The sequence below is a fragment of the Protopterus annectens genome, chromosome 8.part1 (genome assembly GCF_019279795.1).
Source record: "Protopterus annectens isolate FY-2018-M chromosome 8.part1, PAN1.0, whole genome shotgun sequence".
NCBI lineage: Eukaryota > Metazoa > Chordata > Ceratodontiformes > Protopteridae > Protopterus > Protopterus annectens.
The window spans coordinates 132,589,991-132,596,599 of NC_056742.1; the positions used below are offsets into that span (position 1 = coordinate 132,589,991).

At 37.7% G+C, this 6,609-nt stretch overlaps 1 long non-coding RNA gene across 1 annotated transcript; it reads right to left on the reverse strand.

Moving 5' to 3' along the window:
* Positions 1-3,814: 3,814 nt before the first annotated feature.
* LOC122810075 lies at positions 3,815-4,751 on the reverse strand. The gene is made up of 2 exons (XR_006366045.1): positions 4,525-4,751; positions 3,815-4,258 (listed from the first exon to the last, which is right to left on the reverse strand). It is a non-coding gene; the product is annotated as an uncharacterized LOC122810075 (long non-coding RNA).
* Between the last annotated feature and the right edge of the window lie 1,858 nt (positions 4,752-6,609).

The window sequence follows — 6,609 nt, forward strand, 5'->3', positions numbered from 1 at the left end:
AGTTGGTAACAAAATATGACCTGGTAACAGAAGTAGGGTGTTATACAAGACTGCAGTACACTAGAATACACATGTATGTGATTCATGCATGACAGAATTAGTAGGTAAACTGTGCATTAATACATAAAATACAGGTGTAGACAATATACCCCTAGTGAGTGGAAATATCTGTGATGTGACAAACCATATCAGAGTGCTGGGTTGGTACCTGACCCATATACAGTTACAGATGGTATATTTTCAGTCTACAGCTATTACATTTTCATACTTGCCTGCAGTAGCGTACCGCACAGCAGTACTGCATAGAGCTGAAATGCGATGGTTAATACAAGACAATCCTGATATAAACAATATACCTTGGCCATTCCTATTATTGCTTCAGATCTTAATGCAGAACAAATATAATGCATTATATCTTGTAGTATAGCTCCACATCTACAGTTTAGAAGCTCTTTATTAGCTAGCCTTCAGTCACTTAGTGGTACTCTTTGTGTTTTTAGTTCACAGCAGATGCAATACTCAATTTCATGAACAACTGCCCAAAGTGCACACATACTGAACAACACAGCTTTATTAGGGGTGACTTCATGCAGTGATTGGTATATTTTTCCATTTTTTATTGCAGAACAGTTCATATAATCCAGGTGTTGCAATACAGTTCGAATTCCACAATTAATGAAGTAAAAACTTTATTTCCTTAACATTATCAGGTTTCATGCTTTCATCTTTATTGAACTATACTGGGCATTATTCACTTATTTCAGTCTAGGTCTATGACCACATTTATTGCAGTACAATCAAAACTGTATATACCTAATGGCAGTTAATACATTACTCTTTCTTGCTTATATGACTATAGATTACAAGATGCATCTGTATTAACCACACTCACTGCACAACCTGGCCAGTCACCCTGCATGGGCCTCTCAGCTGTGAGGTCTCTCCTATGTAGCTGTAGATTTTACACACTGGTTGGATGTAGATCCTGCCTGCATTGAGCTGAATTCAAAAATGAAAGAAAGCACCTTTGTGAACTCTTCACAGGCAGCATCTCAGCTGAAACAACACTGATTCTCTTACTAATGTCACTTTTAGAAATAACCTATTGTCCTTGACAATCTTATCTGCAAGAATAAAGTTTTGTTTCCTTGCATTGTGTGAAAGAGAGAAACTCTTTGAAATGCAAGAAAGCTGACCATCCACCAAATAAAAGGCCATAGCCAGACAATTAGCTGTGGCAGAAATCTTACTAGGCAAAAAAAGATGCCTTCTTACATAAGACTTCAGTCCAAGCACCACTCTCTGGGAAAATTGTTCTGAGACTGAACCTGCTTAGTGACTCAACATCTGCAAGATGGTTCCCAGAGTTTCAAGCCCATATCTGAGGGGGATCGTATTTAATTCCTTGTGGGTTTGCTGAGTTCTTTGTGTCACTATGAGTTTGGTTTTGTCTCTGAACCAGCTCATTCATGTTATTTTTTCTTTACTGTGGTGAAAACTGGAAAAGAGAAAGAGAGAGAGAGTTGGAGAAATAAACCTACACTTCCTAGATATGCACCAACAGTTGATATGTTCCCTTTGGCAATTCGTTAGGTTTTGTTAGAATGATCAGTGGCTCATTTGTTTGGCTCCAGAAAAAGAAGAGCTTGTGTTTGACAAATAGACACTTTTTAATTGATTGACAACTGTGTTGTTGTTTGTCTTGTTGTTGTTTGTCTTTTCAGCTTTTCCTGGTTAGCGGTCGCCACAGCGGAACTCTGGTCCACTAATGATTGGCAGTAGATTTTTATGGTGCTGAGTTGCCAGCCTGACGCCCAACCTTCAGCGAAGGCACGCCCATTCACTCTTGTCTTTTGGAGGCCACTTGACCATGGGGAGGACATGCAGACTCCACACAGAAGGCACGCCAGTCAAGAATTGAACAAGAGAACCGACTGGAGTGCCTTCTGTGTGGAGTCTGCATGATTGACAACTGTGTTGCTATCCATTAATGGATGCCCGCTGGCCCAAGATGTGGTCAAATTGGGCTCCAAACAGGAGTTTGGCCCTTCAGTGCTATAAGAATGTGGTCAGCAGTACTCCACGTCATGTAAATGTTATCGACTCAGCTATGATATTTGGAGCATGCTCTCTTATGCATAATTTAAACTTGGAAAGTGTGTTCTGGTGCATTCATCCAGCTCCTTCCACCCTGTTGACTTTCTGCATTTCATTCATCCCAAACATATTAATCACAAGGAAGGCTCTTGATGTTAACTGCATCAGATATGTATCAGGGTAATTTAGTTAGTCAAAGATACTCCCTCACCATCCCCTGCATATGGGTGGATCTACCTGCTAGACTCAGTGCTTGAAATTTTCGGTAATTCAAGCAAGTTCATACTAAATATTGAATGTTGCCAGTGGCCATGCCAAATTTTCATTCATGCATGAAGGACGGTGATTTCTAGTGAGTGAGGGAGAACTGATGGATGTGACAGATACATTATGTCATAGCTTGTTTCATGGGCACACATCCTTCCTAGAGCATGAGAACTTCTGAGAAAAGCCATATTGGTTGAAACTATGACCCTAACAGTAACAGGTATTATGGTGGACTTTCTTGTAGATCATCTGATAAGGTAAGTAGATATCTGTTCATTATCACCACAAGAACATCCAATCTTTCATTGAAAATAATCTCAGTGTGACATTTTACAGCTTGCACTCTGTTAATTCACATTGAAGCTGTATCCATGACAAGTGGTATATTCATTTATATCTTCAGTGGCAGGAGCCCTGATGACAATTAGCACATAGTTTAATGACATAATAAAGCTTTGTATTCCTGCTGGGATGTGGATTTCTACCATGACTGCCATTCTGTCTTCTTGGATAAAAGACAAGTATATGTATTGTGATGCATGCTGTGTCATGTAGGCCAAGAAACTATTCAGGATATGGATGGCAGAAAACTGTGTAACGTAAATGTAGTATTGTATGAAAAAAGTTGAAATGTTCCTGTTCCAAGGATAGCCTTTGCTATTACAGATCTTGTTTGCAGTGACACAGACTGTCCATATGTGTAAAGTACTTACATGTCAAGGCACATCTTAAAAACTGGTAGAATTCTAGCTGTTATTTAGTAGCAGTCCATCTGCTCATGACTTCTTAGGGCTATATATACACAGTAGTCTGCAGCTGTGCCACTGTGATGATATTGTAATAGTCATGATTCATGTTCTGATGACTGGATTTCTGTCAGCTGAGTGTCATGATTGTCATCCGTATAATGTGCATAACTACAAAGTTATACTGCTGCTGTCTCTAACACAGCTTGGTACCTGTGATACATCATTTGTGAATTGTTCTTCTGTTTGTATGTACGAGTAAGTCGATCCACATTCACGTACCCATTTCACCCACTGTTTCAGTTGTGTATCTGCTGTTTGTACTTTGTGCACATTTGTCATTACGTCACTTAAGTGTTTTTTAAACTGTTTCCTTAATCACACGCATTGTACATAATTTTTATGAAATTTCACCCAGTATATGGCAAAGGAAACCTTACTATAAATGACAAAATATTAAAAAACACTATTCAAACAAAAGATGAAAATGTTTAAGCATAAGAAATTAAAAATAATGAAGAATGCAGGGAAGAGAGATTGAGAATATAATAAAAAGAAAATAACAGAAAATGCCTTGAAAGATAAGAATTAAAAAATGGGATGTTAGTAATATAGACTAGCTTAGTATATAAAAGGCAGAAAGCGGTATGACTACAATAATGAATTCATAAAAAGTACATAAAATAATATTCAAGAAAAAATAATATTTTCCAAAAATAGTATTAATTTATTTATAGCACAGGAGTGAGACAATAACACATGAAATTAAGGCATGTATTTTCAGTTCAAGTGAGCTTGTATGAGTTTCATAACAAGAGTGAAAATGTTGTTCAGAAATACTTACAGCGTATAACTTCTACTTTTAACCACAAGATGTCAGCAAAACACAGCAAAATCACAAAGAATTAAAATCCAAGAGCCAAAATAAAGGTGCTAACAGGTATTGTGGTCAGATTTGGAACACATATTTTCTTGAGTACAGTGTTGCACAGAATAAAATGTTCTCAAAGCTGTCCCAGGCTAAAATCATTATGTCAGAGTCCTTACTATGCAACCCAGTTGAACCAATAACATGCAGACTTCAGTATAGCAGCAAAGGATCGCATGAAGCATGATGTAGCCAAAACAAGTTTAAACACTGTCTGTACCTACAAAAAAAAAAAAAAAAAAAAGTCAGAAATGCTTAATCAGTATATACAGCTGAATTAGATGGAAAAAAGGCAGTGCAATGCTTTTTAGAGGATCATTCTTGGAGGAAAAAATTAAGTTTCCTGATTTGTATGGAATTAAGTCATCTTGGCATACAGGTCTCTTAAAAGTTATTAATATAAAAATATAGCTGAACAGATTACACCCTAATAAACTGCTGATTAACAGTATTCAAACTTACAAAGAGAACCTACAATCTACTCACCAGAACATCTGACAGTGTATTTTAAATCAGATAAACAAAGTATTCATGTTCTGTCTTGGTGTGTATGTGAAAACAAAACAAGCAAGAAGCAAAAATGACAGGAAGTTGTACTTCACTATCAACCAGAGAAGGCCTATATCCATGATAAATAAATTTTGCTGTTGAATAGATCATTTGAACTCATCTCAGTCCACCACTGTTTACTGTAATCCGATCTAACTCCCAAAACGTTTAGTCTAAATATAACCTGCTCTGACAAGCAGCAGCTTAGGGATGGCAATATTTATTTGGAGGTGTGCTTACAATGTTGAAAGGATTCATCAGTATGAAGTCAGAGAACCTTATCTCATCAATCCAAACAGTGGAAAGCTGTTATGTGAAGAGAAAAGCACAACAGCAGCAGCCAAAGCCTGGTAACATATAAAAAAGTACAATAAAAATAAATAAATGATCCAGTCACCACAGCCATCTTAAAAAAAAAAACTTTAATCAAAAACAAATATAAAAGATAAGCACTTTCAGGCAAAAGTCCTTCTTCAGATTTTAAAAGTGCACAACAAAACAACACTTAAAAACACTAAAGAAACCACAAGGCATAGAGAATCAACTAGTGGACACATAGTATCAATTAAACAATCTCTGTTCTCTGAGTGCTGGCATTAAAGGGACAGTGCCATTTAAACCAGGCAAACTGTTAGCTGTTAACATAACAGACCATTTTATCTCAGCAAACTCAATGCTCTGTACAGTGTCCCCACCTCTCTTATTTCTTGCAATCGTGTTACCATAAACTTAAAGCTATGTCCCGGAAAATCCTTTATGTGTCTTGCAAATGGATTGGTTGTATTCTGTAGTCTAAAAACAAGAGCAATCATCACGCATACCAAGGTATACTAAGTCCTTGCTCCTGCAATTTGCACATAACCTAAAATCAAAAACTTGTCCAGAGCATGGATGACGAAGAAAAACTTGCACAAGAAATGCATGCACAAACTTTGCACGACTTGCAAGGAAAAGTACCAAACTTGTTAGTCACAGAGGCAAAGCTCACTCTGATACACAAATCTCTATAACACAGCTCCCTCCTAAGACAAAGAGCATTCCTGAAGCTAAAGTAGGGAGAAAGACCAACAACCCTGGATATGTTCTCATCAAGCCTTAAAATGGATCAATTTTTCAGAATAATGTCACAGACAATTCTAGTATCACCTGAATATGTCAGGGTCATACGGGTGGTACTTACTAAGTGACACAGACACTTTCTTGATGGCAAATCGGCCTTTCTCAAAAAATAGGGGATCCCACTGTTAGAAGAGAGGGTAAAGCTCTCACAGAGATGTCTCTCAACCTAATTTCCTTGAAAATGCAGTAAAACTCACAATTCCTTAAAGATGCACCCCCTAATGACAGTCTGGTAGTTGGTATAGAGGATTCAGAATTTTGTATCCTGAAAACAAGGTGCAGGGTTTGAGCATGAAGAAATTAATTAACTAACCTGCCCTCTAGCATGTTCAGGTTAATTTACCAACCTGTCATCCATAACTACAGCACATCATAAAAGTATATAGACATAGAGCTTGCTCATCTCTCTCATGGCAGTTCTCCATGTTTAAAATCCCATGCAATCTGCACTGTTGAGAGTGTGTCTTTAGCATGATGCATGCAGACTGCATCCTTAAAGAAGAAATGTCGTTTTTATATTTTGAAAGAAATTGTTAAAATTAAATGTTGTGGCAACCCCACCTCGGCCAGAGGGCTGTAGGCAACTGCTTGGATCTGGCCCTGCCTTGATGGGATCTGTGGCTGCAATCTTCCTTTCTCTCAATCAGAATTCAGAATCTTTTTTGAATGTTTCATACTTATGCATGTCCTTGTGCCTGATGTCTGCCAGTACTTAGTTATCCTCCCTGATATCCAGTTCAGATCTCATTCCTTGCTGTTGGCAGTATAATTCTCTGCATCCGCATGCCACTTTAATTGGATATCTTCATAACAATTAATATTTGTATGAATACTGCCCTTCTCTGGCCTTTTGGTTTGTATGGTGAAAGACAGCTCCTTCTGGGAATGGCAGAAGGCTGTAGT